Here is a 12470-nt window from a genome sequence, read left to right as displayed (position 1 = left end):
GTTCCTGGGGCCCCCAGGTCACTCCCTGATGGTGGAATCACATGCAGATCTGCCCTTAACTCCAGCACCTCCTGCCTCTGTGATCATGCTGTAATATCATTTATCCAATTTCTTGCCTCCACTCTCCTGGGAAACACATTCTCATTAATAAATAAAAGATCAATTGGCTCTTTCTGCTTTAATGTACATTACTGAGATTTCAGACTGCTTGTCAACATGAAGAGAAAATGACCAGGAAAACCAGCCAAGAGGCAGAACAGCCTTCCTTCCAGAGTTCTGGCTCTGCCTCTCCTAAATCTGTGGATTTTCTTTAGCTCCTTGGAGAAGGCAGGAGCAAGAGAGTCGGTGATGGCATTGGGGTAAGTATTGGGGTAAATTCATCCATGTTTGGGTAGTTTGTAAATTGAGAATTTCACATGTAATTTTTATCACAGGGATGAAGTCAACAGATCATATAGTTCCAAACCCAGCGTTTAATAACCATCTCTCTAGAGGAAGGGCCCTGTTCATAGCCTTTGCCAAGCTCTATGGGGTAAATGCTCCCGCTGTCTCTGACTTTAAGATACCAGTGTGTGGAGACTTCCCTGGTGGCCCAATGGTTAAGAATCCACCTGCCAATGCAGGGGAGGTGGATTTGATCCCTGGTCAGGGAAATAAGTTCCCACATGCTGAAGGGAACCTAAGCCTGAACACCACAACAACAAAGCCCCACGCTCTAGAGCCCATTCTCCACAACAAGAGAAGCCACTGCAATGAGAAGCCTGAGCATTGCAACTAGAGAGTGTCCTGCAACTAGAGAAAGCCAGCATGCCACAGTGAAGACCTGACACAGTCAAAAGAGAAAAAAAAACCATGCAAGCTACCAAGGTGCCATCACTGAACTAGAGCTGGGAAGTGATGTGCACAGTCATCTCTCCTGACTCATCAGGATCCAGCTCCAGCCACCAGGGCCAGCACGTATGACCACCACACCCTACTTCCAAATTCAACCAGCCAAGTCAAATCAGAGATGGGGTGAACCCTGGGGGTAATTGTTAAGAGGAGACTGATCACTCAAGTCCAAAAGATACCATCCTTCCTTTATCCATGCATATCTGCTCAGTTTTCTGTCCCTAAAGTCCATTCCTCCCATCCACCTGGAACATCTTCCCTTCTAGTTCAGTTCAGTTCAGTCACTCAGTCGTGTCCAACTCTTTGGAAACCCATGGACTGCAGCACGCCAGGCTTCCCTGTCCATCACCAACTCCTGGAGCTTACTCAAACTCATGTCCATCGAGTCGGTGATGCCATCCAACCATCTCATCCTCTGTCATCCCTTTATCTTTCCACCTTCAATCTTTCCCAGCATCAGCTTCTTTTCCAATGAGTATGTTCTTCACATCAGGTAGCCAAAGTATTGGAGTTTCAACTTCAGCATCGTTCCTTCCAATGAATATTCAGGACCGGTTTCCTTTAGGATGAACCGGTTGGATCTCCTTGCAGTACAAAGGACTCTCAAGAGTCTTCTCCAACACCACAGTTCAAAAGCATCAATTCTTTGGAGCTCAGCTTTCTTTATAGTCTAACTCTCACATCCATACACGACTACTGGAAAAATCATATCTTTGACTAGATAGACCTTTGTTGGCAAGTAATGTCTCTGCTTTTTAATATGATGCCTAGGTTGGCCATAGCTTTTCTTCCAAGGAGCAAACGTCTTTGAATTTCATGGCTGCAGTCACCATCTGCAGTGATTTAGGAGCCCCCCAAAATAAAGTCTGCCACTGTTTCCATTGTTTCCCCATCTATTTGTGATGAAGTGATGGGACTTGATACCATGATCTTAGTGTTCTGAATGTTGAGTATTGAGCTATATTTTTCACTCTCCTCTTTCACTTTCATCAAGAGGCTCTTTAATTCTTTGCTTTCTGCCATAAGAGTGGTGTTATCTGCATATCGGAGGTTATTAATATTTCTCCCGGCAATCTTGATTCCAGATGCTTCATCCAGCCTGGCATTTCACATGATGTACTCTGCATATAAGTAAATAAGCAGGGTGACAACATACAGCCTTGACGTACTCCTTTTCCTATTTGGAACCAGTCTGTTGTTCCATGTCCAATTCTAACTGTTGCTTCTTGACCTGCAAACAGATTTCTCAGGAGGCAAGTCAGGTGGTCTGGTATTCCCATCACTTTAAGAATTTTCCACAGTTTGTTGTCATCCACACAGTCAAAGGCTTTGGCATAGTCAATAAAGCAGAAGTAGTTGTTTTTCTGGAACTCTCTTGCTTTTTTGATGATTCACTGAATGTTGGCAATTTGTTCTCTGGTTCCTCTGCCTTTTCTAAAACAAGCTTGAACATCTGGAAATTCTCAGTTCACGTACTGTTGAAGACTTGCTTTGAGAATTTTGAGCATTACTTTGCTAGTGTGTGAGATGAGTGCAATTGTGCTGTACTTTGAACATTCTTTGGCATTGCCTTTCTTTGGGATTGGAATGAAAACTGACCTTTTCCAGTTTTGTGGCCTCTGCTGAGTTTTCCAGATTTGTTGGCATATTTAGTACAGCACTTTAACAGCATCATCTTTTAGGATTTGAAATAGCTCAATTGGAATTCCATCACCTCCACTAGCTTTGTTCATAGTGATAATACCTAAGGCCCACTTGACTTTGCATTTCAGGATGTCTGGCTCTAGATGAGTGATAACACCATCGTGGTTATCTAGGTCATGAGGATCTTTTTTGTATAATTCCTCTGTGTATTCTTGCCACCTCTTCTTACTATCTTCTGCTTCTGTTAGGTCCATACCATTCTGTCCTTTATTGTGCCCATCTTTGCCTGAAATGTTCCCTTGATATCTCCAGTTTTCTTGAAGAGATCTCTGGTCTTTCCCATTCTGTTGTTTTCCTCTATTTCTTTGCGTTGATCATTGAGGAAGGCTTTCTTATCTCTTCTTGCTATTCTTTGGAACTCTGCATTCAGATGGGTATATCTTTCCTTTTCTTCTTTGCCTTTAGCTTCTCTTCTTTTCTCAGCTATTTGTAAGGCCGCCTCAGACAACCATTTTGCTTTTTTGCATTTCTTTTTCTAGGGATGGTTTTGATCACTGCCTCCTGTACAATATCACGAACCTCCATTCATAGTTCTTCAGGCACTCTATCTCTCAGATCTAATCCCTTGAATCTATTTGTCACTTTCACTGTATTATCATAAGGATTTGATTTAGGTCATACATGAATAGTCTAGTAGTTTCACTTACTTTCTTCAATTTAAGTCTGAATTTTGCAATAACGAGTTCATGATCTGAGCCACAGTCAGCTCCCAGTCTTGTTTCTACTGACTGTATAGAGCTTCTCCATCTTTGGCTGCAAAAAATACAATCAGTCTGATTTCTGTATTGACCATCTGGTGATGTCCATCTGTAGAGTCTTCTTTTGTGTTGTTGGAAGACGGTGTTTACTATGCCCAGTGCATTCTCCTGGCAAAACTTTATTAGCCTTTGCCCTGCTTCATTTTATACTCCAAGGCCAAATTTGCCTGTTACTCCAGGTATCTCTTGACTTCCTACTTTTGCATTGTCAGTCCCCTATAATGAAATAGACATCTTTTTGGGGTGTTAGTTCTAGAAAGTTTTGTAGGTCTTCATAGAACCATTCAGGTTCTTCAGCATTACTGGTTGGGGCATAGACTTGGATTACTGTGATATTGAATGGTTTGCCTTGGAAACAAACATTGATCATTCTGTCATTTTTGAGATTGCATCCAAGTACTGCTATTCAGAGTCTTCTGTTGACTATGAAGGCTACTCCTTTTCTTCTAAGGGATTCTTGCCCACAGTAGTAGATACAATGGTCATCTGAGTTAAATTCACCCATTCTAGTCCACTTTAGTTCACTGATTCCTAAAATGTCGATGTTTGCTCTTGCCATCTCCTGTTTGACCACTTCCAATTTACCCTGATTCATGAACCTAACATCCCAAGTTCCTATGCAATATTGTTCTTTAATGCATCGGAGTTTACTTCCATCACCAGTCACATCTACAACTGGGTGTTGTTTTGTCTCAGGCTCTGTCTCTTCATTCTGGAGTTATTTCTCCACTGATCTCCCATAGCATATTGGGCACCTACCAACCTGGGGAGTTCATCTTTCAGGGTCCTATCTTTTTGCCTTTTCATACTGTTCATGGGGTTCTCAAGGCAAGAATACTAACGTGGTTTACCATTCCCTTCTCCAGTGAACTACGTTTCGTCAGAACTCTTCACCATGACCCATGCATCTTGGGTGGCCCTATATGGCATGGCTCATCGTTTCACTAAGTTAGACAAGGCTGTGGTCCATGTGGGCACTAAGCGTGGCAGCGGCTGCAACTGGCGCACTATGGTCAACACCAAAATCAGATTGATTATGTTCTTTGCAGCCAGAGATGGAGAAGGTCTATACAGTCAACAAAAACAAGGCCAGGAGCTAACTGTGGCTCAGATCATGAACTCCTGATTACCAAATTCAGACTTAAAATGAAGAAAGTAGGGAAAACCACTAGACCATTCAACCAAACCCTTTATGATTATACAGTGGAAGTAAGACATAGATTTAAGGGCCTAGATCTGATATATAGAGTGCCTGATGAACTATGGAATGAGGTTCGTGACATTGTACAGGAAACAGGGATCAACCATCCCCATGGAAAAGAAATGCAGAAAAGCAAAATGGCTGTCTGAGGAGGCCTTACAAATAGCTGTGAAAAGAAGAGAAGTGAAAAGCAAAGGAGAAAAGGAAAGATATAAGCATCTGAATGCAGAGTTCCAAAGAATAGCAAGAAGAGATAAGAAAGCCTTCCTCAGCGATCAATGCAAAGAAATAGAGGAAATCAACAGAATGGGAAAGACTAGAGATCTCTTCAAGAAAACCAGAGATACCAAGGGAACATTTCATGCAAAGATGGGCTCAATAAAGGGCAGAAATGGTATGGACCTAACAGAAGCAGAAGATAGTAAGAAGAGGTGGCAAGAATACACAAAAGAACTGTACAAAAAAGATCTTCACGACCCAGATAATCACAATGGTGTGATCACTCACCTAGAGCCAGACATCCTGGAATGTGAAGTCAAGTGGGTCTTAGAAAGCATCACTATGAACAAGGCTAGTGGAGGTGATGGAATTCCAGTTGAGCTATTTCAAATCCTGAAAGATGATGCTGTGAAAGTGCTGCATTCAATATGCCAGCAAATTTGGAAAACTCAGCAGTGGCCACAGGACTGGAAAAGGTCAGTTTTCATTCCAATCCCAAAGAAAGGCAATGCCAAAGAATGCTCAAACTACCACACAATTGCACTCATCTCACATGCTAGTAAAGTAATGCTCAAAATTCTCCAAGCCAGGCTTCAGCAATATGTGAACTGTGAACTTCCTGATGTTCAAGCTGGTTTCAGAAAAGGCAGAGGAACCAGAGATCAAATTGCCAACATCCGCTGGATCATGGAAAAAGCAAGAGAGTTCCAGAAAAAAATCTATTTCTGCTTTATTGACTATGCCAAAGCCTTTGACTGTGTGGATCACAATCAACTGTGGAAAATTCTGAAAGAGATGGGAATACCAGACCACCTGACCTGCCTCTTGAGAAATTTGTATGCAGGTCAGGAAGCAACAGTTAGAACTGGACATGGAACAACAGACTGGTTCCAAATAGGAAAAGGAGTACGTCAAGGCTGTATATTGTCACCCTGCTTATTTAACTTATATGCAGAGTATATAATGAGAAACGCTGGATTGGAAGAAGCACAAGCTGGAATCAAGATTGGCGGGAGAAATATCAATAACCTCAGATATGCAGATGACACCACCCTTATGGCAGAAAGTGAAGAGGAATTCAAAAGCCTCTTGATGAAAGTGAAAGTGGAGAGTGAAAAAGTTGGCTTAAAGCTCAACATTCAGAAAACGAATATCATGGCATCTGGTCCCATCACTTCATGGCAAATAGATGGGGAAACAGTGGAAACAGTGTCAGACTTTATTTTTGGGGGGCTCCAAAATCACTGCAGATGGTGACTGCAGCCATGAAATTAAAAGACGCTTACTCCTTGGAAGGAAAGTTATGACCAACCTAGATAGCATATTCAAAAGCAGAGACATTACTTTGCCAACAAAGGTTCGTCCTAGTCAAGGCTATGGTTTTTCCTGTGGTCATGTATGGATGTGAGAGTTGGACTGTGAAGAAGGCTGAGTGCCAAAAAATTGATGCTTTTGAACTGTGGTGTTGGAGAAGACTCTTGAGAGTCCCTTGGACTGCAAGGAGATCCACCCAGTCCATTCTGAAGGAGATCAGCCCTGGGATTTCTTTGGAAGGAATGATGCTGAAGCTGAAACTCTAGTACTTTGGCCACCTCATGCGAAGAGCTGACTCATTGGAAAAGACTCTGATGCTGGGAGGGATTGGGGGCAGGAGGAGAAGGGGACGGCAGAGGATGAGATGGCTGGATGGCATCACTGACTCGATGGACGTGAGTCTTGGTGGAACTCCGGGAGTTGGTGATAGAGAAGGAGGCCTGGCATGCTGAGATTCATGGGGTCGCAAAGAGTCAGACCCAACTGAGCTACTGAACTGAACTGAACTGAACTGTGGTCCATGTGATCAGTTTGATTAGTTTTCCGTGATTGTGGATTTCATTCTGTCCACAGTCTGACAGATAAGAGGCTTATGGAAGCTTCCTGATGGGAGAGACTGACTGAGGGGGAAACTGGGTCTTTTTCTGATGGGTGGGGCCATGTTCAGTAAATCTTTAATCCACTTTCCTGTTGATAGGCAGGGCTGTGTTCTGTCCCTGTTGTTTGAAACTATGGTGGAGGTAATGAAGATAATGGTGACCTCCTTCAAAAGGTTCCATGCACACAGTGCTGCACTCAGTGCCTCTGACCCTGCAGCAGGCCACCGCCAACCCTCACCTCTGCCAGAAACTCCTGGACATGCACAGGCAAGTCTGGCTCAGTCTCTTGCGGGGTCACTGCTCCTTTCTCCTGGGTCCTGGTGCACACTGCCACTGCTGCTTCTAGGAGACTCTCCTGGAGAGGTGGGAGGGTGTGTCAGCAGGAGCCATATTTCAGACCTCATTCTAGAAGCTGGTGCTGGAGACTTGTTAGCTCATTGGTGGCAACACCTGGCCACACTTGGCCCCACCTGACATCCTGGACCAAATGCCTCAGGTTAGATGCCTTGGCTTCTAATTCACTGCTAAAAGCTACTGAGCACAGCGTGCCTGTTTCTGGTCACTATGTCCCTAGTTTGTTTGCTTTCTGCACCCAAGTCCCTGTTCCCACCCCTTGCCCATCCTCCAAATGACTCTTGGCCCCTAGCCTCTGTCCCCAGAGACTGGAGTCCCAGCACAAACCAATTCCTCTGGCCACAGCCCTGCTGTTTGCTAACTGGCATCCCCAAAACTGATACAGTCTGGGCTTTGGGGGGAAGAAAAGGACTCTTCTACGTCTTGATTGTTGATCCTTCAGGCATCTGGGAGATGTGGGAAGTCAGTTCTCTCCCTCACAGGTGAAGATGCTGAGGCCTAGACACAAACCTAAGGCCACACAGCTTACAAGTACAGAATCAAATTTCAAACCAGATTTGGCAAGGCCAAAGACAGATCTGTCCGACCTTAACACTCACCTGTACCCACTGTACTTGTGGTTTTCAGACTACTCCCCAGGAATTTAAAGTCCAGAGCAGGTGATTTTAAAACATCACAATTGGTGTTTTTTTCTGGCTTACTTCACTTTTTATAGTAGGCTCCAGTTTCATCCACCTCATTAGAACTGATTCAAATGTATTCTTTTTAATGGCTGAGTAATACTCCATTGTGTATATGTACCACAGCTTTCTTATCCATTCATCTGCTGATGGACATCTAGGTTGCTTCCATGTCCTGGCTATTATAAACAGTGCTGCGATGAACATTGGGGTACACGTGTCTCTTTCCCTTCTGGTTTCCTCAATGTGTATGCCCAGAAGTGGGATTGCTGGATCATAAGGCAGTTCTATTTCCCTGTATACGAGACAGCAAAAGAGACACTGATGTATAGAACAGTCTTTTGGACTCTCTGGGAGAGGGAGAGGGTGGGATGATTTGGGAGAATGGCATTGAAACATGTATAATATCATATATGAAACGAATCGCCAGTCCAGGTTCAATGCACGATACTGGATGCTTGGGGCTGGTGCACTGGGACGACCCAGAGGGATGGTATGGGGAGGGAGGAGGGAGGAGGGTTCAGGATGGGGAACACATGTATACCTGTGGCAGATTCATGTTGATATATGGCAAAACCAATACAATATTGTAAAGTTAAAAAATAAAATAAAATAAATAAAACATCACAATTATTTTGTGCACTTTTGCACTTTAACATATCTTAAGCATTTTTATAAAACTATACAAATTAAAGCAACATACAAAGTTCCCTTGTGGCTCAGCTGGTAAAGAATCTGCCTGCAATGCAGGAGATCAGGTTTGATCCCTGGGTTTGGAATATCTCCTAGAGAAGGGCAAGGCTACCCACTCCAGTATTGTGGCCTGGAGAATTCCATGGACTGTATAGTCCATGGGGTCGCAAAGAGTCGGACACAACTGAGCTACTTTTGTACACACACACACACACACAGTCAGTCTGTTTTATATCAAATTTGGGTAACCTGTGCTACTGAGTTGGTGCATGTAGACCTCAAAATAAACTTTCCTTATTGTCTTATGAAAATGGAAATTTCTAAATTTCCACATTATCTCATTAATATATTTACCTTCTTTGTATAAAAATGAACAGATATGGGGCAAGGTCATTACATCATGGAAGTGACAAAGTTTTGATATATTTTACCAGTAAGGTAAGATGGGACATCTATGCCAATTTGTTGGGGAAAACTGAAAATTGGAAAAAAAAAAAAAAAAAAGGACTACTATCTACTCCACTCTCTACTCTGTGTTTCATGTTCTCACCATTTATATTTCAATTGTACTTTTTACTCAGCTTCCTTGAACATCTTTTCAGGATAGCCTAAATAGTACTGCCCTTTTATTAAAATCACATATCACTGCCTCACTAATGTATTTAGTCTCTGTGAGTTTATTGTCTATTATCACAATTCTCATCTCCCTCCCACCCTCCAAGTGTAGACTCCAGGAAGGAAGGGACTTTGTTCTGTTTATGGCTACATCAGAGCGCCTAGACTACTGTCCAGAATACAGTAGACACTCAACAAATTTTTTCTGAATGCATGAATAGAAGAATAGATGAATGAATGAAAATTAATTTAACTACTTTGAGATTTTAAGTGACTATGTGACAGAGACAGGTACTAAGATGCATGAGAGTTTTTTTTTTTTTTAATGAATTGCCAAACATCTCATAATGTTAGAACATAAACTTGAAAAGTGTTTTCTATTAATACAATTGTGGTTTTATATCAGCTGAAGAACCCATTCATCAACTCCCTCCAGCTTATACATTTACTACTTAAGGAACAGGGACAGTTCTTAGACATGGAGAGTAATTCAACTTTAGAATAAAAATATCTTGCCCCTTCTCTTTCAAACCTCTGGATGAGTTGCATTTAAGAGAATACTGATATTATGAAGTCAGATTTCAGGAATTTATATATGCCACTGTTACCTGTGTGAATCACAAGTTTTTCCTCCCGTATTATATGACCTAGCAAGATGCAGACATAAGTGGAATGCTGAGACTACTCTTAGCATATTTAACTGTAAATATTAGTCAAAAAGCTTATTTTGAAGGCTGTGTTGCTCTAAAATGCCTCATTTTTCTTAATAGCTAGTTTCAAATGTTATACATGTGAACGTATAAGAATCAGTTCATTCCAATCAAATAAACCTGGTCTGTTTCAAGTCAGAGTTCTTTTATAATTTGAGGAAAATAATGAATTCCACTGCTAAAAGAAATCATAATCTGAAAACAATGGCCTTACCATGCACAACATCCGCAGCCATCACCTGCCCTAGAAGGCTCTGGGTGGAGTTTGAAGTGGTCCCTTGCCTGCTGGAACTCACTCATGGCACAACTCACTCACGGCACTGAAGTCCAGCTTTGTAGACAGGATCAGTCTCCATCCTTCCTCTTTAGCTCTAACTCACAGTAGTTAGAGCAAGATGAAGGCCTCAGGCATGAGGCCAGGGGGAGCTAGTTACTCTGTCTCTGCCACTAACCAGTGGTGAGGAAGCAATTTCACTTCTCAAGCATCTGTTCCATCATCTGGCAAAATAATAATGTTATTTCATAGGGCTGTGGTGAGAATTAAGCAGATAATGTGGGCAAAGCTTTTGAACAGAACTAGGGTGATGTTATATTTATTATTTTCATTATCATCATGTTTTAGTTCTTAGGTTCAAGCCTTTTAGGTTCTTACGTACACGAGGCACCTTGCTTCATGCCTGTTGGACAGATGTATTCAGAAAGGCCAAGGATTATAAGTAAATAACATAAAGAATTACATAATGGATTGCAGTATGATCAATGTTCGTCATTTTGCAGTTGTTGAGCACGTTGCTCCTGAAGGTTGCTCTCCAGTCTTGGTGTTCCAGCTGGAAGGGAAGGGCCCAAGCCTGCAAACCGTCATCCCTGCTGATGCATATTTCATCCCCATCAGCATCTCTCACTGCTTATCTATGGACTTTGGAAGCAATAAAGCAAAAATATTCAAATGCTCTTAATTTAAAAATGCATCCAGAAGCATCCATATCCTGAGATGGGAAGGAACTTAAAAAGGTCCTGTGTCCTAGTCCTGTCTCCTGGGAAGGGCACTTGAAAGGATTTTCTGGGCTTCCTAGCTACAAAGAGGACTTCTTAAATGGGGAATAGCATAGTGGAACAAGGTAATGCCCCTGAAAGCCACACCAGGAGGTGACACTCTATCATCCAGCCTCAAGAAACCAGGACTGGGGGCTCCCCTGCAAGAGTCAGGCCCACTCCTGCCCACTACCGACCACTAAATTTGAGCTGCCTGGGATGTGGCACAGTTCGGTGCACTTGTTCCTCTCCCCTCCACAGTGCCCCTGTTTTAGGGTCCCTCTGTCCCCATGCTGGGGTGAGCCAGGGTCACTCTCTTTAGAAGAACAGCCTTCTCAGGCTCCTGCCCTGGTCCTTCTCAGATCACTGCTGTCTGCTATCTCCCTGACCTGACCTTGTTGCTCACAGAATCACTGCCTCCAATAAGATGAGAAAGAAGCTAAGAGGTCTTTGAAAACCCCATGGCTCCTCCAACTGAGTAGTAACACATCCACTCATATCCCCAGCCTTGACCTGTTGAGTACCCACAATTCTCAGGCTCAGTGCCAGGCACTAGGCATTTGGAAAATGAACAAAGCAGAGCACCTGAATCAACCCACTCACAGTGTCGAGATGGGTACGGAGTAAAAAATAAGAGGGAAGCGTAGAGGCTGGGAAGGCTACCTGACCCAGTGGGATACTACGCAGGCTGGGCAACTTGGGAAGCAGAATCTGTGATGGAATCATCAGGCAGCATTCAGTAAGGAACTGCCCTGGGAGGGAGAGGACATAAGTGGGTTGGGCAGAGGGAAAAATTGAGTCATGACTCAGTGATACAGGCCCAACAACAGCCTCAGCCAATACCATGGAGACCTCTGAAGTTAAAATAACACAGTGGCATTTCCCCCATATCCAAACCATTATGCTCCTGCATCAGCCATTGAACTGAGCCAAAGGGCATGTCCTTGAACACATCATTTCCCAAACTCCTATGTATACACCCTCCTTTATTCTGGATCATCCCTTGGGATCACTGCTCTGCAGAGTACATTTTAGGTCTCAAGTCCAAAAGGTCATCTGTGTCACTGACTTTCTAAGATTCAGAACATGGCTGCCTGGATGGGACTTCCCCAGGCACATTCCTGAATTGGCCAGGATGCTATCAGGTGATAAGGATTGAACCACTACTCATACTGATTCAAGAAGAAAAACAGGGTAAGGATTTTAATGACTTATATAATTGAAAAGTCCAGAGATGAGTCTAGAGATCTTCAGGAAAAGCTGGATCCAGGGCTTTGCTCTTTTTCAATCTTTTAGCTCTGCTTTCCCCTGTGCTAGCTGAATTCTTATGCATGTTCTTTCTTTGCAGTGCCTCTTGGCAGCTCCAGGCTTATATTCTTCCATTTTAATAATCCCCATTAATAAATACGGGGCTTCTACTTTTTCATATTGCTAATGAAATCATAAATTTGCACCTCATTGGCTTTATGGATGTCACCTACCTAGCCCTGAATCAACTGATGTCATGGGGATGGAACACATTGATTGTTTGGGTTTTCAGTGTATACTGAGGAAGAAGGAGGGTGTCACTCTTTCCAAACCACATGGCCTGGCAGTGAGTGGAAAAACAGTTCCCCAAAGGAAAATCAGGATCCAACCTCAGGAGGGGAAATGGATGCTGAACTTACAGAAACATCCCACAAACACTCTTTACTGACACA

The sequence above is a fragment of the Bos javanicus genome, chromosome 1 (assembly GCF_032452875.1).
Source record: "Bos javanicus breed banteng chromosome 1, ARS-OSU_banteng_1.0, whole genome shotgun sequence".
In the NCBI taxonomy this organism is placed as follows: Eukaryota; Metazoa; Chordata; class Mammalia; order Artiodactyla; family Bovidae; genus Bos; species Bos javanicus.
Note: the sequence above shows the minus strand (reverse complement) of the source record.